General features: G+C 40.9%; 1 protein-coding gene across 2 annotated transcripts in view; it reads right to left on the reverse strand.

The window, feature by feature from the left end:
• Nucleotides 1–26,747, reverse strand: part of SLC23A2 (solute carrier family 23 member 2) — a 156,992-nt gene that overhangs the window by 110,339 nt on the left and 19,906 nt on the right. The window contains exon 1 of one of the 2 annotated variants that reach the window (XM_063448634.1): nucleotides 14,873–15,021. The exons of the other annotated variant lie outside the window; for it this stretch is intronic. The gene's annotated coding sequence lies outside the window, so the exon portion shown is untranslated. Of the gene's footprint in view, nucleotides 1–14,872; nucleotides 15,022–26,747 lie in introns of those variants that run through there. 2 annotated transcript variants of the gene reach the window in all.

Consider the following 26,747-nt stretch of genomic DNA (forward strand, 5'->3'; position numbering starts at 1 on the left):
GAGAAACTTGTAAGCAATAGTTATAAAATAATATAGTTTGTTAAAACCTCGAACTTCATATCTGGACATGTTCATCCACGTCAGCTACTATTTATTTGCTAAATGTAGCGGACAAAAATAAATTAATAAAAAGAAGCAGTAAAATTAGTTCGCTACATTTTTGGCACCTTGGCAGATAGTGTTTACTGGTCACAGCCTCCAAACACTTCTTATAGCCACCAAAAGTCTTTCTACTCTTGCTTTATGAATATTGTAAAGGGAATTCCAAACCCTTAATCTAGAATTCCTTGAATTAGTTCATGGTTGTTTTAGGGCATTTTGGATAGTTGCCTTTTTGGAATGCCCAAACCCTTTTCATCTTTAGTTTCTTTACCCACTGTGCAACAGATTCCAGGATTTGTTAATATTTAGTAGAATCCATTCTTCTCTACCTTTATAATATTTATGGTGCCATCACCCTCAAAACGTAATAGATCTTAATAGCTCGATTGGTGCTCTATTCTTCAAATTACTTTGGTTATTGTAGCTAAAGAGTCCCTTTCTTTCTCGATCTGACGACAGCACTTTGGTCCAAAATGCCTCTGGCTTATCTGGGTTCTGTATTGCATACTCCAGACAATGAATATTGCTATACTATCTCAAATAAGGTTTTCTTTTGATGATCCTGAACTGTCAACATTAGACCAATACCAAGGCCTAATAAGGCAATTTAGACCTTTAAAGGACCACTCTAGTGCCAGGAAAGCATACTCGTTTTCCTGGCACTAGAGTGCCCTGAGGGTGCCCCCACCCTCAGGGACCCCCTCCCGCCCGGCTCTGGAAAGGGGAAAGGGGTAAAAACTTACCTTTTTCCAGCGCTGGGCGGAGAGATCTCCTCCTGCTCTCCTCCTCCGATCCTCCTCTTCTCCTCCCCGTCGGCTGAATGCGCACGCGCGGCAAGAGCTGCGCGCGCATTCAGCCGGTCACATAGGAAAGCATTCACAATGCTTTCCTATGGACGCTGGCGTGCTCTCACTGTGAAAATCACAGTGAGAAGCACGCAAGCGCCTCTAGCGGCTGTCAATGAGACAGCCACTAGAGGACATAGGGGGAAGGCTTAACCCATTCATAAACATAGCAGTTTCTCTGAAACTGCTATGTTTCTGAAAAAATGGGTTAACCCTAGAAGGACCTGGCACCCAGACCACCTCATTAAGCTGAAGTGGTCTGGGTGCCTAGAGTGGTCCTTTAAGATCTTAAAAAGAACTCACTAAAGCACATCAAATGAAAATGTGCCCAAACATTTGCACATGCCACAAATTCTCTTTTGTTATTTTTTTTTTTCTTTCTTTCTCTGAGAAGCCTTTGATGGGACCGCCCCAAAACAAACAGTTTGAGTAACCCTTTAAATTTATCATGGAAATATATTTTTTTCTGGGATTTTGTGCAACTTCGTATTATAAACATGATGCTTTTTATGAAAATATTTAACAATCCCACCTGGTGTTAGGGTATCTGAAAGTTCCTATTTCTCTCGTACTCATGTGTATCACGTCTCTAGAATCGAGGAATATCTTGTGTTATGTGAGTGCATCACAGAACAACAGTAATTAAACTCAGTACAGATGTGTGGGTATACTACTGAAAAAGTGTGGGCAGTCCTCATAGTGCACTGCACATATGTTCTGTAACAATATGAAATTTGACAACCAGCAATTTGCACACACATATAGAATACTGCAAAAGCCATCACATGGCATGGATATTATTCTGGTGTGTGCTGTGGAGATCATTTTGAACTGTCTCTCAATATGTTTCTGAGCTGTAAGTATAATATATCAAGTTTCAGTTGGGCTCTAGTCATCTTATCTATATCGATAAAATCGTAAATAAGTTTGTGGGAAAAAGGGTATATCTATTCTGATTGTTTTAGGTTTTGGTTTTTTTAAGCAGTGTGTATTTTTGTCGAGTAGTATTGTGGAGCATTTCCACCAGGTAGGAATAAAATTTCCTAATCCTTTATGGAGTCTCCAGCATTCTTTTCATGTAGTGGGGACTATTTTTAGTCTGGCTGGCACCATACGCCATCTGTACAGAATTGTTTGTGCTGTTCAAAATGTGATGTACAGCGAGTCATTCCTTTGTGTAGGATAAAAATTTGGTGCCATTGGTCAGGGGAGACTGTACTATTGAGATTAATTTCTCCCAAATGAGCCAAGTGGTTTTGAAATGTCGGAGTTTGGCGTTGCAATAATTGGGAGCACATGTAGAACGGTTTATAAGTTTTGGATACCTATTGAATAGACCAGTGGTAGTCAACCTTTTTTTACCTACCGCCCACTAATGCAACTTTTTGGTTGAAAAAATTTCCTTACCGCCCACCAGTTTTCGCGCAAATGCGGAATATTTTTTAGAAAGGAGGGTGTTTTACAAAAAATAAATGTACGTACATTTATCTTTTTATTTCTACTTAATGCAGGTTTATACGGTTTTTAACTTTATAAAGTTTAATGAGAAAACAATAAAGTAAATTGAAATTACCTTTACTAGTGATTAATGAGATCCTTGAGGTTGATGCTGCGAGACTAAATATTTGATATCTGGTTCGATTTTCGTAAGGAACAAACGAAGGTCTCTTTCAGTGATATTCAGACGACTTCTCTGTTTGCGCATAATATGATTTCTCATATTATCTCTCTATGATTTTTCTTGTGCGTCAGCTCATCTCCTCTCCCTCCTCAATTCCCCTCCCCACCTTTTTTTTCCCCTTTTTTCTATTTTTTAACCTTCCTTGTAGCAATGCCCAGTAGGAAGGCTGAGCTAGGTAGCCCACTTACTATATAGTCCACTATAACAGACAGACACACGTACAAGACACACATACAGACACACATACAGACACACATACATACACACACACGACACACATACATACACACACACACGACACATACATACACACACGACACATACACACACACACACGACACATACATACACACACGACACATACACACACACGACACATACACACACACACGACACATACACACACACACGACACATACACACACGACACATACATACACACACACGACATACATACACACATACAGACACAGATACAGACACAAATACAGACACATAGATACACACACGACACATACACACACACACGACACATACATACACACCACATACAGACACACACACACGACACACATACATACACACACACGACACATACATACACACACACACACACGACACATACATACACGACACATACAGACACACATGACACATACAGACACACACACACACACACATACATACACACACACACAACACACATACAGACACAAATACAGACACAGATACACACACGACACATACACACACACAGACACACATACATACACACACATACATACATACACATACACAAGACACACACGACATACAGGAACACAGACAGACACACAAATATACAGACACACAAGACATACATACAAAGACACACACACACACACACACACACACATTATATTTAAGTCACCCTCCTGTTTCCTACCTTTTAGATTCAGGAGGGTGACTTTCCCTGGGGTCCAGTGGTGGCTCAGGTGGATGGGAGTCAGAGTTCCCACTCTGACTCCCTGGTCTTCCTCCCGCGCGGCTCTCAGGGTTAGCTGGGAGGAGTGATGTGCAGTCACTTCCTCCCAGCTCTGCGATGTCATCACAGGGGGCCCGGTCGCGCTGTTAAAGCGCCCAGCGCTGACCGGGCCCCCTCACAATCCACATCCATCGGGTGGCCCTGACAGCATGGGCCACCCGATGGACCCCTCCATATGCAGCCCCGGCGGTTTGCCGCGCGGGCCGGAGCCGCAATTTGTCACGGCGGTACCCAGTCGCAGGGGTACCGCCGGCTCGCACCCGCCCGCCCGGTCGTCAGGTCGTCAAAACCTGGAAATCCCTACCGCCCACCTGAAATCCTAAAACGCCCACTAGTGGGCGGTAGGGAGCAGGTTGACGACCCATGGAATAGACAATAGTTGTTTGCAGGACTCTGTGGAGATAGTTGCAATGTGATTTCACAAAGTAGCAATAATATGTAGCAAATGTCTCAGCTGTTTGTATCTTTTCTTCACATATGAGTGCAAGAAAAATAAAAAATAGCTGAATGAAAATAATCTAGTAAAGGTTTCACTATATATATCAACCAATACACTAAAGAATAAGTAAATTGGGGAAAGATATGTATAATCCCACTGTAGTAGAAAAAGCTATGTCAATTATATGGTGCAGCCGACAGATTGCTTAAAATGTACAAGATTTTTTTTAGCAACAATTCACTGTCAATAACTAACACACTTAATATAAAAGACAATAAAAGTTCCCAAGTGTGGAGAGTAGCTGCTGTCAAGTTTAGAATTTTGAGTGTCCAAAAGATGTAAAAAGTCTCTCTCACCGGCCGGATGAAATCAGATATGGACCACCTCGTGTTGCAGACAGACTTGCTGACAGCCGCGTGCGTTCCACTGCGGCTCCGGTTTGCGTTCCAGCTTGCTCTCCTGGGACTCAGAGTAGAATGCCGCCTAACGCAAGGCCGATAATTCCAGCAGATAATAAGTCCAGCAGATAATTAGTAAGCTCTGGAGTAGTTACAGATTCTGGAATCCCTCTGAATCTGAGATTATTCCGTCTAGATCTGTCCTCCAGATAACACAGCTTAAATTTTTAGGCATCTGAATTAGTTTCAAATTCCTGGATCTTATCTGCTAAACTATTGTGAAATTCATTAAGTTTTTGTTCAGTATGGCCTGTTCTTTTCCCCTGCTCAGAAAGCTCCTTCTTTAGCTCACCCGCTAAACCCTGGAACTTGGCTGTTAGGGTAGTCTGTTTGGAGAAGACTTCAGAAAGCATGCTCTTTATGTCTGGAGATCGTGGCACCGCTATCTTCGGCCCGGGAAGCAAAATTGCAAGATTTTTGTGGAGTGATCTTTGCCACAAAAACTTTTTTTTTTTTAAGCCAACTGGCTTTATCGGCTTCTCAGTTTGTGCCTCTGTGACATCCCTGTGGTAGTGCAGGGGTGATGCAATCTAAATAGCCACGATTTGCTGTGGATTACCGACTACCCACGTCCTGCTCAGACAGAGCTCATGGTGATGCGTCCATGTTGCTGAGAGTCACACCCATGCATGTTTAAAAAAAAAAAAACTCCCCTCATCGTTTCAGACTGCGTGCATGCACTCTGACCCAGCAAAATAGCAAAATGGACCAATCAAATGGCATATGTGGTGTGTGCAATTTTACCTCGTGATTGAAAAGAACACTCCAAGCACTACAACTTGCTTCCTGGCACCCTCACAGGATATGTGTTCAAATCTTTTGCAAACAGTTTGCCAAATTACCTGGAGTCCACAAGGAATCTGTCGATGTCATCCCTGCTGCCGGACAGCTGCGCACTGAGCTACAACCAGCAGAGAAGGGAGAGGGCTCAGCTCTTGCCCCATGAGTCAGGCTGTAGTTGTAATGGTGCTTGTAGTGTTCCTTAAAAAAAAATTATAGAACAGACATTGACAATTGTAAAAGCTGGTGCCTACAAGAACAGCTGATATAGAACACTAACGATTTAACTCTTCCTGGCTCCAGTTTTTCTAGTACTAAGTTGCATGGTAACTTAGAACTAGAAAGAACACAGTTTTGTACTTTTGTGTGCAAAAGTACCATATTTGCTTACACATAAATAAAACTATAATCAAATGAAAATTGCTGTAGCAGTGTAGTTGAGAATCATGGGGTTAAAGCACAAATTAAGCACTGGAGGTGGAACTAGGCAGCAAGAGAATGTCTGAACCTTGACTGATCCACAGATTAGTACCAAGATCCTAATAAGCAGCTTGAAAGGATAATCGACTTAAATCCCATGTCTACGAGAAGGCGCGGTCCACAGAACCATGATTTATTCCCGTGCAAGTCCATGCATAATGCACCACTGAGTTAAAGAAATATGCAGTGGTAAGGTAATTTGGTTTAAGATATAAATATGCACCACCTATGGCAACTTTTAGCTGGTTATTGGGTAGTGCAAAATTTAGACAAGTTTAGTATTTGTATAAGCCTGTGATTCCAATTGGCTTGCTAATAGTGTGTGTCAGAACCTTCAAGTTGGGGACTCCATACATTACTAATCATGGAAACATCTGTGCTATTAGAGGGGAAATACTCATGATCATACAGTTGCCAGTGGCAGTGATTACCTAGCCTTGGGTGCATGGGCAATTGGGGTTTGACAACATTGTCAAAGGCATCAATGGTAGCATTCACCAGGAACAAACATTTTGTATATTTCAGTCATATTCTGCCTCCCAACAGAGAGAAGTACATATTCATAAAAAAAAATAAAAAATAGTTCCATGTCTACGATCTAGTATCAATAATCCTACTAGAGAAGCATCCTTGTCTTGGTTATAAGTCAATATGGAAGATGACATGGCATGGTTCCCTCCCCTACTCATACAACACAGCTGTACGCCATCTCTGGCTCTGACCTGTGCTATATATGTGTTCATATGTGCCAGCCTCAACTAATTACCTCAAAGTGTAAGAAAAATCTTCCAGAACACCATGATACAGCATTAAAGGGTTATTCCATCTCTATTCTCAGTAGTCCAATGCCAGTTCTGTGCAAAAAAAATGTCTGTAGAAGATGTAACCATCCTGTCCCTTGCAGACAGCACTACTGGAAGCGGAAGCTTGCACTCCCCATATATATCTCAATATCACCGAATTGCAGGTAAATGTACTTGTATATAATGCCCAATTATTAGATGTAAAAAAAAAAAATTTTTAAAGGATGTTTTAAAAAAGGTAACATCAATCGCTTAAGCAAATATAAAGTCCTGCTTAAGCCATATGTTAAATTACAAACTATGCCTAATCAATCTGATTTTCCATGGAAGCGGCAGGCACACACCATCATAACATTTAAACCTTTCGCCTCTCTCTTGCAGGACGTTACTCAGCAAATTATAGATTCTGACTGCTTGCTGACATTTCATGCACTGGACCTTTATTTATTTTTCTCTAATGTATTTTGTTTAAATCTGGATTTGTGATTTAATTATATGCCCATCTCCACAATTATATTTTATTGCTAAAAGTACAAATGGCAACTACTGTTAATGTACATATAACCATAGTAGGGAATATTGTTTACGTTATTTAAAATGTTAGTGGAACTGCATTAAATGTTGAGACTTTGGTTTTGCAAACACTGGATGGTTATTTAAGGGGTGATTTGGATATCCTGGGAGACATACGGTCTGCTTTGTAACCTCGTTCCCAAGTCTTTTCATTCAGCAGTTACATTTCAAAGGTCTAGTTAGGTTATGAATATGACAAGAAAAGAGCACACAGGTTGGAAAAACATTGCATTACCTGCTGTCACACATTCTAGGTTCCAAGGTAACTTAGATACGGTTAATTAAAGCAGTTTGCAGGCAGCACATTTTATCACATGTAATTAATCAAAAAAAAAATTAGAAACATCTTTTCAACAGCCAATTCAGTTCTTTCCCAATGGGTTACTCTGAGTTACAATATTTCTAATATTATGCTACCCAATATACTAGCCAACCCAACAGTACATAAATCTAGGATTTCTCAGGCCCTATAAAGCTACAGGGCTTGTCAAATTCAAGGTTCCAGGTCGCCATGGTGACTAAGAGTTTTGACCTGGTACCAGGGATTGGTCAGCCCCCCCCCCCCCCCCCCAATTCCTCAGAGCCAGCCTCCCGCCCATTCCCCCCTCAATTCCTCAGCCAGCTTCCAGCTCCACCCCCACCCCCCCACACACACACACACACACACAATTCCTCAGAGTCGGCCTTCCGCCCCACGCTATTCCTCAGAGCTGGCCTCCAGCCCATTCCCGTGCGCCCTCAGTGCTACTAGGAAGTAGTTACAGTTCCCTTCAATTCCTCCTGGCGCACAAAGATATGCACAGTGCTGGAGAGACAAGAGATGGGGGGGGGGCGGGGGGGAGTCTGGAACAGCCACAGTCTACTTGCATCAGCCCCACTAACCTAATGTGACTTGCTGCTGCCCAGTCCCACTGGACCCCAAAAGGTAGGAAACAGTGTCTGTCAATTCATCTCTATTGGGAACGTTCATCGTCTCCATGAAGACCATGGAGACGCTGAATGTAGGTGCTGCACATTGAGATATTAGACACTTTTGTGGCAGCTTCAGTGACTGCCACTAGGCAGCAATGTAAACACATGAAACACTGAAAAGGCAATGTTTATATTGAAAGGCCTACAACAACAATCTATAGACCACATTAAGCTGTAGTAGTTCTGGTCACTATAGTGTCCCTTTAAGAATTGCACTTTTGTCATTAAAAAAATAACTGGCTCCTAACTTTTTTAGCTGCCTCCTAAATTGAAAGCAAATTTGTCAAGCCCTGCTGTAATATGTAAAACAGAAGCTTTAAAGGATTACTCCAAGCACCATGACTGCTTCAGCAATATTAAGTAGTCATGGCGCATGGAATCTGTATGTGTAGAGTTTCACTATGACGTGCTGCACAGAAGGCGTTTAAACTCTCTGGCTGCAGGATGTGTAACTCTACCTCTGGCATCGCCATTGGGATCAGCCAGCCCAGAGCAGAAGTCAGATGGGCAACAGAACAGAAAGACATGACACCCATTACTAGGAAATGGGGCAACGGTACTCCTCACATCATAACCACTACAATGTGCTGAAGAGTTTATGATGCTTGGAGTAGCACTTTAAACATGTGTGCATATTCTCTGCTTGGCAGTACGTTACATCACATTGTATTACCGTATACAAACCAATATATATATGCACATACTGGGAATAAAATTGCATTGAGTACTAGCCCTGACCTAGGAAACTATCTACAACACCATATCTGACTGTTTTATGCATGTTTATAATGTGCAACGGATATACTTTATATAAAAAGAGGAATAAGTATGTTTTTCACTGCAAAAATAAAACAAGGACGAAGGAAATATTTAAATTGGGACAGTATTTTTCCTGTTTTCTTTTCCTTATGACCCCTGTATCTTAATGATTATACTCCCCACTTTGCCACTTGCCATTATTTATAATTATCTTTTCTTCCTTGTGCCGGATAGCAATATCTGGGGGATGCCATTTGGTCCTCGTCTGCCCATAATGTCTGTGTGATTGCATTGATGGATTGTGGGTAAATTTGATTGGCTGCTGAAAAAGAAGCAAGCTTTAAGCCCCGCCAATTGTAAAGTTTTGTCAACCTGACCACTATGCATGAGGAAAAGTAGTCCCTACATTTAATAATGTATATATTGAAAACTAGAGCACTCAGAAATAACAAAAAGATTCAGACCAAGGGAGTTATAGTGAAACAGATTAGATGAAGTACATTTTTGGAGGAAGAGCTGCTTTAAAAAAACATAACTAGACAGAAACTAGTGCTATACATTTTACTGAGCAAACTCAAAACTTCCCATCTGAAGATTAGGTGTAATTTTTTAAAAATGGCATTGTAAGCACCATAATCACTACAGTTAATTGTAAACTTATTGTGCGCGGTGGTTATGAGTGCAATCTGTTACAAACAGCAGGGCTCTCCCAAACAATCAAAGCCTTTTCTTCATAATTATCAGTACAAAGCATGGTGTGATTTCATCCAGAGGGTCTGCATGTAAAAGACAATGTTATATCAGAATATCTGGCATCAGACTTCCATGAAAAGTATAAAAGCAAACTATAGTCGGTATCATGACTCAAAATTTCAAGTTCAATTCCGCTAGCCATGTCTAAAAGTGATTTATCACGCCAAATCTTCACCTGTAATGTGACCGCTGGGAATGGACAGGACAGACACACACAGAGTCTTCCTCCCCCAACAAGGTAGCATCAGAGGCTAAAAGTCAGGGGGGAGGGGGGGGAATGTGAGTTGGGCTCTGATGGGTATGGCGCTTACAGTGTTGGGACAGTCCCTTTAAATTTGGCATCCTGGTGAGAACAACAGTATGTATTTCCACTCTCCTACATATGGCATTCTATACTACGGTATCCCAACCTAAAAAGGTTTGACTAACATTGGGGAGTGCCTGGGAACTTCTGGTATCAAAACCACTACAGAGTCCTGTAGTTGTTATGTTTTGTTGTGTGTTACTCAAGCCAGGTGTTCATCGTAACATTTCTGAAGTAATTTCTTCATATTCTTACGGATCTTACCATACACTACTCACAACTGCATCTTTTCCACCCAACTTGCCACCATCAACCACTATTCTAATGGAAGCTTTTCTCTTTGTGAGCCTTACTGCCAGTATCATGGCATGCATCCTACTCTAAAACTTAAAAGTATCACTCCATTTACAGTTTTTATTTTGGTTTTGGTTTTTTTAAACAGTTGAATAGGTATACTACTAAAGAAAACATGAAACAGCTTACAAACCCTGTAGACCTGCTGTCTGCAATGTGGATAGGAGGGTGCTTGCAAAGACTTTCTGTCTGCTGCCTCCATGCTCCCTTGCCGGGCCACCTCCACTGAATGGGTGGACACATCCCTGGGATTTGTCGAGCCCTAATACAGCGCTAGAAATATGTGTTTGGATACACATATACAGAATCAGAAGAAAGCCCTAACTGTCCTTTAAGGATACAAATTATACAGCTTTTATGGGAGCTTGGTTTTTTTTTTATGGTGTAAAGAACACATATCAAAAGCGACAAAACTTCTTAGTCGCAAACAGATGGTTTTCTTTCTGTGTCAGTTCAGAAGTGGGAATAAACCAACGTGTGAGAAACAAGTAAAACAGTCTACGATCTGTGTAAAATACAAACACATTTTATTACAATCTATGCATAATGCTGTAGATTAAGTACATTACCGCAGACTGGGCAAACCTTTATTAATGGCACAGGCAAATCATTTACATTTAATTTACTTAAAAGTAATAAGTAGTATTTAAACACTATGAAGTGGTTATGGTGCCAGGAAATTCATGGTGCTGGCTTCCATTCACAACAGTTTAACCCCAAAGTCTTCTCATCAGCACCATTTAGCTTTGCCCTTGTTCTTCAATGCTCTTCAATTCTTAAAAAAATAAAAGCATTAAGTAGCTCCTTGTTCACAAAACGGCTTCAGAAATGTACTTATTTTTCCCAAGTTGTTTTTATGACTGAAGACTATTGATTGGTTTAGAGCAGGGGTGGGAAACGTCCGTATAAGGCGCAAAATCATTTTGTCTGGCCCATGGATAGTCGGCCCTGCTGTCGGCCTCCTGGCAGTTTGTTAATAAAGACTGAGGGAGCTAGGACCTGGGAGACTGCCGGATAGGAGGACGACCCATGAAGCTGTGATCCTCCCGCGAGCAGGCAAGTCGGAGCGTTGCCGCGCATTACCATGGCAACGCTCCGACAGCGCTGTGCTTGCGGGAAGAAGAAAAGGGTGGAGTCAGTGCACGCGAAGCTACTAGATTACCAGGGCTTGCAGTGATATGTCCCCTCGTTCCAGGCCAGAGGCAAGGAGTGGAGGGAGGGTGCATGAAGTTTTTTTTCTTCAGACTTAAAAAAATATTTTCTCCCTGATCACCCTACCACAATATAGACCCCTCACACACACGGCACCCCACACACACACACGGCACCCCACACACACACACGGCACCCCACACACACACACACACAGTGTGTGGGGCGCAGTGTGTTTGTGTGAGGGGTTCTGTGTTTGTGAGGGGGTGTAGTGTGTGAGGTGGTGTAGTGTATTTGTGTGAGAGATTGTGTGTGTGTGTGTGGGATGCAAACACACTACACCCTACACACACACACACACACACACACACACATACTGCACCACTCACTCACACACACTGCGAGTAGCATCATCATCAGTACCAGTTAACATCACATCAAAGAGAAGCAGTTCCAACCATCACATTAGGAGTGAGTTAATTAAATGTTAAATAAATGTTTGACCAAATACAGCAGGCTAATTTTTACGTTGATAATTTTGTATGGCCCACAAATTATGTTTTAAATATCCAAATGACCCTTGGTAGATAAAAGGTTCCCCACCCCTGGCTTAGAGAGTCACATGATGCTTTATGTAGATCAGCGTCGCCCCCTCTCTACAGCAGTGCAAAGCTGCCTGCTTGAAGAATCTGAGGGCAGCCCAAGAACTAAATAGAGCTGGAGAAAAGACTTTGGGGTCCTTTAATGTTTTAAGCATGGCAAGCCAGCGAAAGTGAAGCGGTTATGGTGTTCAGAGGTGTCCTTTAACAAGCAATTCCTACTGTAAATGATTTGTTTTGGGGAGGGTTTTTTGCTAATCGCTCTTTACCCCCTATGTTTTATTAATATTAAAATAGTGCAAATTAACAAAAGCAGTGTTCAGTACACTATCTTTGTATGTAAGATATCATCTTCTCATTGGAAAGGTGGAACAAATCTATTTTATTTAAATGTGCTCAATGGTAGGAATCCTTAAATTTCCTATGGGAACCATCTAATTAATGAAGGTACAAAGTAAGAGACCACTAGGGACCATTTGACTAATTAAGTCAATGGTGGTAGTACATAGGAATCTATAAAGTTAAAAGATTTCCTAATAGGAAAGCTCAAGATCAGGGTGTAATTGCCAAACATGAAAACATAGAATGGGGAGATCCATGACAATAGCGACTAGAGCCGCAACAACTACTTGATAAAATAAATGGATCATTAAAATCATTGATTAGTCTCCGCACGTTTACTCATTGTGTTACTACTGTTGCAAATAAAGAAAACAAAAATGTATATATATTTTATAACAACTGCACTTTTAAAAAGCCCTAGGAAAAGGGTAAAACATACTGTTATTTTTAATATCTAGTTTAGCGTGAATATATAGAGGAGAGTGTGTATAAGAGCAGTGGTTTTACATGGATGAAGCTGCTGCAATGTTTAATACAGTTTCTAGTGTGACATGGAAGATGCTTAAGACGGACTTCTGAGAGCTATACATTGCTGATTATATGTAGTGTATAGGCTTTGTCCTGTTATTGATATATAGTCCTCAACATTTTGGGGGAAAAATAGTTTTTTTTTTTTATAAATTGTGATATGTAAATGATTCAATCTCTATGAGCACATGTCTGTTACTGTAAGAGTGAACTAGATATTTTTTCCCTTGATGAAATAGTATATAAAAAAAACAAAAAAAAAGCTAATCAAATCGATTATTTAAATAACCATTAGTTGCAGCCCTAATAATAAAAGTACGCAGTAGTGTCACTTTACACAATTCCACTGTATAATGCCCTGCGTATAATACAAATATATAGTTTTCACTAAATAGGTTTTTTAAACTCTAGAAATTTATTTTTTTTGACAATCTTTATTTTCATTTTATCATTTTGTCACAGAATAGTGTGAATGTGATAATACATCAATTGTAACTTCGTATTTCTGAAAATCTTAATATGCGTAACCTTTTTACAGTCAGGCTTCTCCAACAGTATTTCAATAGTTTCCAATATATGCATTAGATTGTGTAACATATGATCAGGTTTCGATGTTCATTGCTCATCTTGCCTACATTGTGCACTTTGCTGCACTTATGGCGTGCGACACTCTAGAAATTTAAGGTACATCCAGTCTGGCGTTTTTATGGTTTAAGACTTGCAAACATGCACATAATATTAATACTAAAAATAAATATGCATATTCAGTACCTAAAAATTATATCCTAGAAGCCAGGTAGACGGTGACAAAATATTGTCCTTAAGGGGTTCTGGAGACTTCAAAATAAACCATAAGAGTGATACAGCATAAATCAACTTTTAGATCAATGTGGTGTGAATGCGGAGAGGTAAACTTTGTTGCAGTTTCTACCATTTGTGGCTGTTGTCCTTACTTAAGAGACTTTCCCATTATAGATCCCTCCCCCACCTCTCCATCCACAGTGTCAGTAAAACCATGATATCATATACCATAATATTGAAAGCGCTGCGGAATAAGTTGGTGCTATATAATGGTGATCATAATAATGAAAGCTTGCAGTTTCTTATAAAATATATATATATTTTTTTTTGATTATTATTATTTATTTATTTTAAACACTTGATATTTTTATAAATAGATTGTCTGGTCCTTGGGATAAACTATATCCCTCATGAGTCTAAATGGGAATGCATCAAATACAATTAAAAGCATATTCGGATTATTTGTATGTGCAGCACCTCTTATTTACTGGTAAAGTACATTGCAGTATACCAAAATTATTTAAATGTGATGTTAATATTAATATACTATTACTAACAACATAATTTTAAATATTAAAAATAGGGTACATATATCCACATACTGTACATCACGCATGTTATTATGTATCATAAACATACATACACACACTACACACACTATTCTATAGAAGAAATGGTCTACAAAGGTTTATATTCAAAGAATCTATATTTTTACTATCTTAAACTGAATAACCCTGCACAAAGATTCATGTATACACCTACACATAGCAACCGTCTCTAATAAAACTATATATATATCGAAACATGTTAAAAATAGGCAATGTATTAAGAGCCATCTTATCTACATGTTAAAACAACAGTGAGCTGAGGTAAATTCCACCCACCGATAAGATGAACTTGCTAACCCCAGTACAGTGGGTTAAGACAGTCAAGCACATGGTGCAATATAATCATCGACTTACTGACCATGTTGGAGAATGCGGTATAGAAATCTGCTTTCTTTCGGTACCGAGGATAAAATTAGAGAATACAACTATTATGTAATCAAGCTTCCAGGTTACCACTCACCATCTCCTAAACAGCAAAGTTCCTGACACACATAACAGACATCACTGAGCCTCACCTTGAATACAGTCTGCTCACTGTCTACCCTAATGTCTCCTCCGATCCAGCACGGCAGCTCTGTGTCACGATACAATGGAACATGCTTATTTAATACACCGGAAGGCGCTGCCTCTACATTGCATAACATTAGCTCTCCCCCTAAACAAGACTGCAGAATCATTCAGAATCCCGAGCAACTGGAGAGTTCCAAGATCTAGCTCTCTAAGCCATCCAGTGTACAACTAGGGTATAGCGTGCAATGCTGGTAATTTAGCCTTAAAGGGGAAAAAAAAAAAAAAAAGTGCGGTCTTCTAGCTTACACAATGCTTTGGATTGCTGACGTAAAATGCACATCTTATGACATATCCTCCACACAAAATAAATAAAATATAGAAAAACCTCGGGCCTTCTTTCAATGCGCTAATCGCGCAAGTGACATAGGTGGGGGTAGGAATGATCACTAGTTTAAGTAGACAGAATATGAAAGGTGGACTACTAAAATAGATGAGGGTGAGGCTGAAGGCCAGATACCCGGCAAGGGCGGAAACATTTGCGTTTGACAGTATTTTGTATATACATTTATGGATGCGTCTACTTCCAGAATCTTAGAAAATAAAATGAAAATTAACAGTAAAATCACCAAGACCTAAAAGGGGTCCTGGTTATGTGCTGCTCTCATACTTGGCAAACTGCCAACTCTCAAATTCTATCTATAATTCTAATGTATAGAGGAATATTCTCTGTCAAACAAAGACTCCCAACAGCTAGTGTACAGCAAATAAATCAAATGACTTGATAGATACAATAACAAAACAAAAATGCAAATAAAAATGACAAACAGAAAACAGTTGCAGAGACAAAATATTAGAACAATGCATATCACAAGGTGGACATTGTATTGGTGGAAGTTATATTCAGTGCAGAGAGTTGGAGTTATTTTTTACCACAATATCCATTATTTTTCATTGTCTAGCACTGTATTAATGAAACACTTCACATACCATAACCACTGCTGTAGTTTTTTTTTTTTTTTTAAATGGCCTGACCTTCTGCATGGGGCCTGATGGGGACAACTCCCCACCTCCTTTCAGCTGCTAGTTTTGTATCTTAAGTAGGCAGTGGCGGAACTACCGCGGCCGCAGGGGTGCCGCCGGCATTGTGGTAACGCATTGAAGGGGCCCACCCGATAATGTATTTCTTGGGGCACGGTCAGCGCTGCTTTAAGAGAACCCAGTGCTTATGTCAGACCTGGCTAACACAGGCGCGCAGAAGGAGAGGAGATAGTCAGAGTGGGAGCTCTGACTCCCATTAGCCTGATGCAGCCACTGGACCCCACGGAAGTCACCCTCCTGCACCTAGAAGGTAGGAAACAGGAGGGTGACTAAAAAATTTTCACAGTTTGCATGTGTGTGTGTTTTTGAATGTCTTTATCTGTATATCTGTGTGACTGTATATCTATTTGTGTCTGCATGCGTGTCTTTAGGTGTATCGATGTGTCAGTGTGTGCCCTTATGTATCTGCATGTGTGTCACTTTATCTGAATGTTGTCATTAAGTGTGCGTGTGTATCTGCATGCGTGTCTCTATGTGTGTCTGAATCTGTATGTTTGTTTGTCTGCATGTGTATCTGTGTGTGTATCTGTGTTTATGTGTATTTTTATGAGTCCGTGTTTGTATCTGTAGAAGGGTCAGTGTGTGTGTGTGTGTGTGTGTGTGTGTGTCAGCATGCGTGTACATGTATCTGTTTGATTTATATTGTGTGTATCTGCATATATGTCAGTGTGTTTGTATGTGTGTCCGTGTATCCGACACACACACACACACACACACACACACACACACGTACAGTCACTGGAAGTCTGTTTAACACTTCAAAGTAAACATTGCTATTTCTGGAAAACAGTAATGTTTAACCTAGAATAGATCAAATGACAGGACCACTGCACCCAGGCCACTTCATAGAGATAAAGGACCACTAAAGTGCAATTTTTTACTTCAAGTACTGTTTAGCACATCGGTTTATTACCATGGATTTGATAGAGTGATATGCTCTGTCTCTCTGGTAGTAACTTCACATTAAAGGGTTACTCCAACCACCATGACCACTCCAGTGATTTTCAGTGGTGATGGTGGAAGAAGTCAATATGAGCACTGCAGACACAGAGTTATTTTTAATTACATGTTGGGAGCTAGTTACGCCTCCTTTACACGTGCATATTTTGCATTTGTTGTCAGTGTGCACAGGGCAACAGTCGTGATAATCTTCATTGCAGGCAGAGTGCCTACAGGGAAGAGACAATTTTCTCCTCCCACTCAACTATGTCCTCCAATTGTACAGGCTTTTCTTCTTTATTTTATTATATGCAAATAAAATGTCTTTGTTTTAAACAGAAGAGTCAAGGTAATTACCAACAAAAATTGTTCAAGAACTAAAATTCCAAATCAGGGGAGTGGAAGAGGGGTGGGGGTTAATCTCAAATTCAGCTGTTTTCCTGCTGTGCTATTTTGGCCTAAAAGTTGTAATTCCCTTATCAATTTGCAGTGCCATAAATAACTAAGAGAGCCTTTACTTTATAACTAGAAATACATAGGCAGCTAGGCATCTCACCACTGATGTGCAGCCAAATGATGTGCAGCCAAATGTGCCAAGTATTGCATGTGACAGGTGCAGATCTGAGGTAGAAGAGATTGTAAAATAAGTAAGCACCCATTTAACTTTAACTCTAATGGAACTCTAATGTATATACACAGTTTACAAACTACTCGTGGTTCTCTCTTATGTATTGCACCCCACCAATAAAAACCTTTCAAATCTTACCTGACTATACTGTGTACATAAAAAACCTAAAGTATAATGCAGAATGTCTTTGACACCAAGTATATGAGTCTAATGACTTCTCCACATCTCCCTTAAAAGGAACACACCAAGCACCATAACCACTACACGCCTGTTGTGCTGCTCCCCTACCCCAAGTGTAAAGAATCAACAGTTTCATTTTTTTGCTCTACTGAGCTATGACCAGCATTACAGGACTTGGTCCTGGCATCCTGTGCAGCCAGCTGCATGGGTAGGGTTTCAGAAAGTATACATGATTATCTGAAATCACTGGCATGTCCAGTGATATGAATGTAAAGAATGTTAATAAAACACACCACTGGAAACAAAATCCTCTCTCTCAAAAAAAGTATTTGATCCCCTGCTGATTTTGAGCATTTGTCCAGTGGCAAAGAAATGATCAGTCTATAATTTTAATAGTAGGTGTATTTTAACAGTGAGACAGAATAAAAATATTTTAAAAATCCAGAAAAATGCATGTCACAAAAGTTATAAATTGATTTGCATGTCAATGAATGAAATACGTATTTGATCCCCTATCAAATCGGCAAGATTTATGGCTCCCAGGTGTCTTTTATAAGGGAACGATTAGGAGTGCTCCTTATCTCAGTTCATTACCTGTATAAAAGACACCTGTCCACAGAAGCAAGCAATCAATGAAATTCCAAACTCTCCACTATGGCCGAGACCAAAGAGCTGTCCAAGTATGTCAGGGACAAGATTGTAGACCTACACAAGGCTAGAATGGGCTACAAGACCATCGCCAAGCAGCTTGGTGAAAAGGTGACAACAGTTGGTGCGAGTATTCGCTAATGGAAGAAACACAAAATAACTGTCAGTCTCCCTCAGTCTGGTGCTCCATGTAAGATCTCACCTTGTGGAGTTTCAATGATCATGAGAAAGTGAGGAATCAGCCCAGAACTACACGAGAGGATCTTGTTAATGATCTCAAGGCAGCTGTGATAGTCTCCAAGAAAACAATTGGTAACACACCACGCCGTGAAGGACTGAAATCTTGCAGCGCCTGCAAGGTCCCCCTGCTCAAGAAAGCACATGTACAGGCCCATCTGAAGTTTGCCAATGACCATCTGAATGATTCAGAGGTGAACTGGTTGAAAGTGTTGTGGTCAGATGAGACCAAAATCAAGCTCTTTGGCATTAATTCAACTCTCTGTTTGGAGGAGGAGTAATGCTGTCTATGACCCCAAGAACACCACCCTAACCGCCAAACATGGAGGTGGAAACATTATGCTTTGGGGGTGTTTTTCTGCTAAGGGGACAGCACAACTGCACAGCATTAAAGGGGCGATGGACAGGGCCATGTAGCGTCAAATCTTGGGTGAGAACCTCCTTCCCTTAGCCAGGGCATTGAAAATGGGTTGTGGATGACAATGACCCAAAACACACAGCCAAGGTAACAAAGGAGTGGCTCAAGAAGAAGCACATTAAGGTCCTGGAGTTGCACGAAACAGCACCGAGGCAAGAACAGGGCAACATGGGCTTAGCACTCACATTCCTGTTCTGTTCTTGCCTCGGTGCTATTTCGTGCCCCAATACAACGTCCCAGAGAAATGCACTCAGAGGACTGAAACGTTGACTGTGCCTTTGCACAAATAAATGATATATTGCACAAGACTACAAGCCCTTTGAGTGTATTTCTCTGGGACATTTATATATTCCAAAAACTTGTACTGCTGGTTATAACCAATAAAGCCTGGTGCAGGTTTGGGAAAAATTGTAAAAAAAAAAAAAAAAAAAAAAAAGGAAAAGCCGCACTTGAGGGACTTAATATTACAAAATATAAAACTTAGCTTTTATTTACATCAAGCATGTCAAACTCTGGCACGGGCCACATAAACAAGGGCCACAAAAAAGAAAATACCTTAAATTTTCATAGAAACGTAGGTTTATTTTAAAAAGTACAGTATAAAAAATAAAAAATAATAAAGCCTCCCCCTCTACTAAATCACAGCACCCCCCTCTACCAAATCGGATCCTTCCGCTGACACACACACACACTCACTGACAGAAAAACAAACACACACATACTTTACTTTATTGGGCATCTCCCTGGGGTCCTTCTGCTCCTCACTGCTCCTGCACACTGTTTAGTGATGCCGGGTGCCGGAATGTGACGTCATATTCCGGAGCCCAGCTTCACTACAGATGGCGCGTCTGAGGGAGCAGGAACACCAAGCTCCCTCGCTGGCCGTCCTCCCCAGCCGGGTAAGTTTTAGCAGAGTAGGTACCCGCAATGTGGGGAAAGCAGGTGCCTACTCTGCTATAATATCAGCATATACTCGCTGCTCGCCCGGCCGCAAAGATGGCCTTGTGGGCCGCAGGCCGCAAGTTTGACATGCTTGATTTAAATGATCCAATAAAATTTCAACGTTTCAGCTCCCAAAAGAGCTTTCCTCAGGACAACATACAATAAAATAATTGCTATTTAGTAGATATACCTCTCCAATGAAAACGTGATATGCATGTTGGCATTGGGGATATACCTTGTTTTACCTCGTAATAGTCACAGATTTTATGCCAACTCTATTTGGAAAAAAGTAGGGTGCGACCATTATTAGAAGCTTTATTTTTTTGTGACATTAGATGCGACCATTATGCGATGCTTTGTTTTTATTGCCTAATGTTATATGCGACCATTATGTGAAGCTTTTTTGTTTTTGTTAATAGTTTAACAGCTGCTGATAACATAGTTGCTCAGAATATGCATATTTCCTAACTCATTACACAAACTCTGATCCTGAAACCTGTCTCCCAATTGTGATTGACAAAGCGCATGCGCAGAGAATTCTAGGCTTGCAGTTCGCAATGCGCGAGAGATATGGAAGTAAATGTGTATCCATATGCCACTGGTGAATACGTACATTGCTGCTCTGTTTACTTTCAGCAGCATGACTGCTCACTGGCTCCTGTAAAAGGTCTTCTAACAGAACACGCCTGCCACTTCCGGTAGCTCAGTGGAGCACGCCTGCCACTTACGGTAGCTCAGTGGAGCTAACAGAGAGGAAGCAAATCTTCCTGGATGTTTAATTGAAAGCCAGGGCGTGGTTTCATTAATTATAAAAAAAAAAAAAAGTGTTGATTTCTCATATAAACTTAAATTAAAATCAGACACTCCTCACCACAAAGCACTTCAGCTCATTGAACAAAGTTTAAAAGACAAAATGTCTTGAATATCATCATATAAAGATCAAGAGCAGAAGTCAAACCTTTTTTTATGGTCAGATGCTTTCAGTCAATCAATGATCTGAAAAGTTGCACAACATTTATATTGCTAAAGAGGAACGAGGACTTCCACTCTATCTGTAGCATGTAGAACAGAGAGAGCATGAATGCTAACAAGTGTCAAGCCATTTTAAAGCGGCACTGTCATGCCAAACTTACCTTTCCCCCCAATTGCTTCCTCTTCTCTCCCTCTCTCAGGATCTGTTTTTTATTTCTTCCTGTCTGCACTAGTTTTCTTTAAAACATAAGACAAAGTAGGGACAATTTTTTCATGTATTTTTCCATTTGACCAGCTATGACCAAGTGGAGGAGCAAGCCCGCTCAATTTCCCCACAATTCTCCCCTTCCGTTCGAACGCCCCCGAAAATCCCGAATTTTGTCTTAACAGAATGAGAAGTAAAGTCTTCTTTACTGGCTGCTCACTGTTTATTAGACATGCCCCTTCTTACGGTATAGCGAGTAGGGGCAGATGTATTACTAATACTAAATAATCTTTACTTAGAATTCGTAATTTTGGCTGCAAGGCCAATTTAGGTCTTGTAGCATTTTAGTAGATAGCTCCCTAATACTGTGGCAATTAGGGAGCTATCTACTCGCGGCATGAATTGGATCAGAGTTTCATTCATTCAAATGAAATTCCAATCCGAACAAAAGTCCAGAATTTCGTCCTAACACGAATGGACAAACTGTTCTCATTCTGTTGGACGAAATTCGGTACTTCCGCCGGCGTTCGAACGCCGAATGAAGCAGCAGGAGGAAGGTGAGAATTGTGGGAAAATTGCTTTGACCTCAGGAAATGGAGCGGACTTTGCTCCTCCCCTAGGTCATAGCTGGTCAAGCGTAGGAAAAATACATAAGACAAAATAGTTCCTACTTTGTCTTATGTTTTAAAGAAAACTAGAGCAGACAGGAAGAAATGAGGAACAGATCCTGACAGAGGGAGCGAAGAGGAAGCGATTAGGGAAAGGTAAGTCCGGCATGACAATGCTGCTTTAAATGAAATTAATTTTTTTTTTTTTTTTTTACTTGATTCCTTACAGTTGGATATTGTAAGCTGTAGTGGTTATGGTACTTTGAGTACTCATAATAAAAAAATTATAAGGCTTTTATTACCTGATAGCATTACTGGAAAAAGAAGGAGCAGTGCATATCAGGCTTGCTACCAGTGCTACAAACAGTTAGACAGTCCAATTGCTGTCTATAAAATATTCAGGAAACACGGAGTGCTTTTAAAGTAGCATATACACCCTGTTCCAAATTATTATGCAAATTATATTTCTCATTTACCTAAATAATTGATGTAAAGAACAGTCAGCATAATTCTCATGTTATCAACTATTAAGAGTACAATTCAAATTTTATTGAACAAACCTCCTAATGATAACAGTATTTTTTTAAACATAAAAAACTTACAATGCACGGTTCCAAATTATTATGCACAGTAAGTTTCAAAACACTTTATAGGTTGTAAAGAACTGAAAATTGTCATTTGTTGTGTTTGCAGCATATTTACTGAAGTCAAAAGCTATTTCAATCAAACTTATAAAAACATTTTAACATGTCACGTTAAATTTTAACATAGGACCCCTTATTTGATAGCAGCTTCACAAGTCTTGCATCCATTGAACTTGTGAGTTTTTGGACAGTCTGCTTGAATTTGTTTGCAGGATGTCAGAACAGCCTCCCAGAGCTGCTGTTTGGATGTAAACTCCCTCCCACCCTCATAGATCTTTTGCTTAAGGATGCTCCAAAGGTTCTCAATAGGATTGGGGTCAGGGGAGGATGGAGGCCACACCATGACTTTCTCTCCTTTTATCCCCATAGCAGCCATTGATACAGAGGTATTCTTTGCCGCATTAGATGGTGCATTGACATGCATGAAGATTATTTTATTATGGAAAGCATAGTTCTTCCTTCTGTACCAGGGAAGAAAGTGGTCAGTCAGAAACTCCACATACTTTGCAGAGGTCATCTTTACACCTTCTGGGACCCTAAAGGGGCCGACCAGCTCTCTTCCCATGATTCCGGCCCAAAACATGACTCCACCACCGCCTTGCTGATGTCGCAGCCTTGTTTGAACAGAGTGGCCGTCCACCAACTATCCACTACTCCATCCATCTGGACCATCCAGGGTTCCACGGCACTCATCAGTGAACAGGACTGTTTGAAAATTAGTCTTCATGTACTTCCGTTTCTGCTTGTGAGCATTGGTTAGTGGTGGCTGAATAGAAGGTTTAAGCACAATTGCAAGACTCTGGAGGACTCTACATCTTGATGTCCGTGGGACTCCAGAGGCACCAGCAGCTTCAAATATCTGTTTGCTGCTATGTAATGGTATGTTAGAAGCTGCTCTCTTGATCCTATGCATGGATCTAGCAGAAATCTTCCTCAATGTGCCTTTATATGCACGAACCCGTCTGTGCTCTAACTCAGCCACAAATCTCTTAATAGTGCGATGATCACGCTTAAGTTTTTGTGAAATATCTAATGTTTTCATACCTCATCCAAGCCATTGAACTATTTCACTCTTTTCTGTAGCAGAGAAATCCTTTTTCTTCCCCGTATTGCAAGAAAATGGTGCTTTGCTTAATAATAACCCTCCTTTAGTAGTTTTTCCTTAAATTGGGCTCCCCTGGCAATCTAATTATCACAGGTGTCAGATTGTTTTCAGTGATCAAAAGAGCCCTGAGACACAATGCCATCCATGAGTTAAACTGAAAAACAAAATATTTAATCTTTGTGACACTTAAAGGACCATTATAGGCACCCAGACCACTTCAGTTTAATGAAGTGGTCCGGGTGCCAGGTCCATCTAGGATTAACCCTGCCAGCTGTAAACATAGCAGTTTCAGAGAAACTGCTATGTTTACATTAGGGTTAATCCAGCCTCTAGTGGCTCTCATTGACAGCCGCTAGAGGCGCTTCCACGCTTCTCACTGTGATTTTCACAGTGAGAAGACGCCAGCGTCCATAGGAAAGCATTGAGAATGCTTTCTTATAGACTGGCTGAATGCGCGCACGGCTCGTGCCGCGTATGCGCATTCAGCCGATGACGGGAAAGGAGGAGAGTCCCCAGCGCCGAGGGAGCCCTGCACTGGAAAAAAGGTAAGGGATTAACCCCTTCCTCACCCTAGAGCCTGGCGGGAGGGGGGCCCAGAGGGTGAGGAAGACCCAAGGACCCTAGAGAGCCAGGAAAAATAGTGCTTTCCTGGCACTATAGTGGGCCTTTAAATAGAATTTGCATATTAATTTGGAACAGGGTGTAATATATGCTACAAGCAATCAAAAAGATATTTCATGACAGCCCACATTTAACCCCCTCCCCCACCCAGAAAAACAAACTAACAAAACAAACCAAAATACTAAGTGATTGATGACACATGCTTCTTTGCATTCATGTCCCAAACCCAAGAGGCCACTTCTCTCTACTAAGTGAATAGGTCATGTTCTGAAAAAAGGGAAAAGGGGAATGTAAGGTATAACTTCAATCATTTTTCTATAGAATGCTGGACACAACAGAAATCTCCTAAGCACTGCACCAAATCTTAATATGCTTAACTAATTGCAACCCCTTAGTGACCGCGGACATACAGAGTACGTCGGAGAAAAAAAAAATGGCAAATATGAGCGCTTGAAGCGTTCATGATCGCTTTCAGCCGCTCTAAGGTTATTGCAACGATGTCTCAATGTCGAGGCATCCTGCAATACCTCCCATGACTGCCGGGCCGCTGGGTGATCATTCCCCCGGAGCAATCACTTCTGGGTTGCTCCACGTGGCACCAGGCAGTGAGGCAGAGCATCGGAAGCCATCAGGCAGGCTTCCGCTGCTCTGCCTGTCTGCTCAGTGCCTCGAGGCACTTAGTAAAATTAATAAAATAAAAAATATAAGTAAATACCTCCCCCCCGATGTACCTAGTACGTCCAAAGTATTACTAAATTACTTACCCAATCACCGCCGTTCCCCCGCCGGCAATCGGTCATCTTCTCCACCTGGGGGGGGGGCTGTCTGACAGCCCAAACCGTCCCCCATCTGCAAATTAGGCCCCCGCGGGTCATGTGATCGCTCAGAAAGAGCGGTCACATGGCCACAATAGGCATCTGCCTGAACTGAAAGGCAGTCCCCCTGCTGGTGAAAAAAGTTTTATTTAATAAAAGACAGACAGACACACACTTATTTATATAGACATATTAATATAAAAATACACAGAGTATAATTACACATGTAAATATATATATATTTATATATTATAAATAAATGAAAAATTTTAAAAATTCTAAAACACTTTACTTTTTTAATTATATATATATATATATATATATATATATAATTTTCTTCTAACTGTATTTTGATAATATATATTTATATAAAAATACACTTAGAATTAAATTTTATATATATCTATGTATATATAAATAAAAATAATACAAAATATACATGTCCATATACATAATTACATAAATCATTTTACAAATATATACGTAGACTTCAAATATATAAATATGTATATATATTTAAATTCTACTTGCATATTTATGTAATATTTTTACATAATTAAGTAATTTTATGGATTGCAATTTGAAGGACCTGCCTGACACCCCAGGCCGAAAGTCCAGAGAATTTAATTTGCTAGTACTATATTTAACCCTGTAACTTTCCAAGACATCCTAAAACCTGTCAATGGGGGGGGTACCGTTTTACCCGGTAGACTTTGCTGAACACAAATATTAGTGTTTCAAAACAGTAAAACATATCACAGCGATTGTCAGTGAAAGTGACATTTTTTGCATTTTACACACAAACTGCACTTTCAGTGGCGTACACACAACCCATGGGGCCCCGGTGCGAAAACTGATCCGAGTAATGCTTTCCTATGGGCGGTTTGAATGCGCGCGTGGCTCTTGCCACGCATGTGCATTCGGAGCTGAGAGGCGGATGGGGACGGAGAGATCCCCAGCGTTAAGGGAGTCCGGCGCTGGAGAAAGGTAAGTGCTTAAGACACACACACACTCTCATGAACAGACGCACACATTTACTGACAGACACACACACACACACACACACACTCAGTAACAGACACACACACTCACTAACACTAACACACTAACACTAACACACACACTAACACACACACTCACTAACACTAACACACACACACTCACTAACACACACACTCACTAACACTAACACACACACTAACACACACACACACACTCACTAACACACACACTCACTAACACTAACACACACACTCACTAACACTAACACACACACTCACTAACACTAACACACACACTCACTAACACACACACACACTCACTAACACACACACACACTCACACACACTCACACACACTAACACACTCACTAACACACTCACTAACACACACACACACACTCACTAACACACACACACTCACTAACACACACACACTCACTAACACACACACACTCACTAACACACACACACTCACTAACACACACACACTCACTAACACACTCAAACGTTTTTTGTTTTTTTTTATTTAATCCCCCCAGCCTCCTTACCTGTGGGAGAGCTGGGGGGATTCCCTGGGGTCCAGTGGTGTTGCTGGCCAGGCTGTCACCCGGCTGGCTGGCGGGCGCGCGAGGGAGCACTGTCCCCTGGGTGCTCCCTCTTCTGCTCCCTCTTCATCTCCCTCGCGCGCTGCGTACTGATGCCGGAGCCGGAAGATGACGTCATCTTCCGGCTCCGGTTTCAGTGCGGTGCGCGAGGGAGCTGAAGAGGGAGCACCCAGGGGACAGTGCTCCCTCGCGCGCCCGCCAGCCAGCCGGGTGA

The sequence above is a fragment of the Pelobates fuscus genome, chromosome 3, assembly GCF_036172605.1.
Source record: "Pelobates fuscus isolate aPelFus1 chromosome 3, aPelFus1.pri, whole genome shotgun sequence".
NCBI lineage: Eukaryota > Metazoa > Chordata > Amphibia > Anura > Pelobatidae > Pelobates > Pelobates fuscus.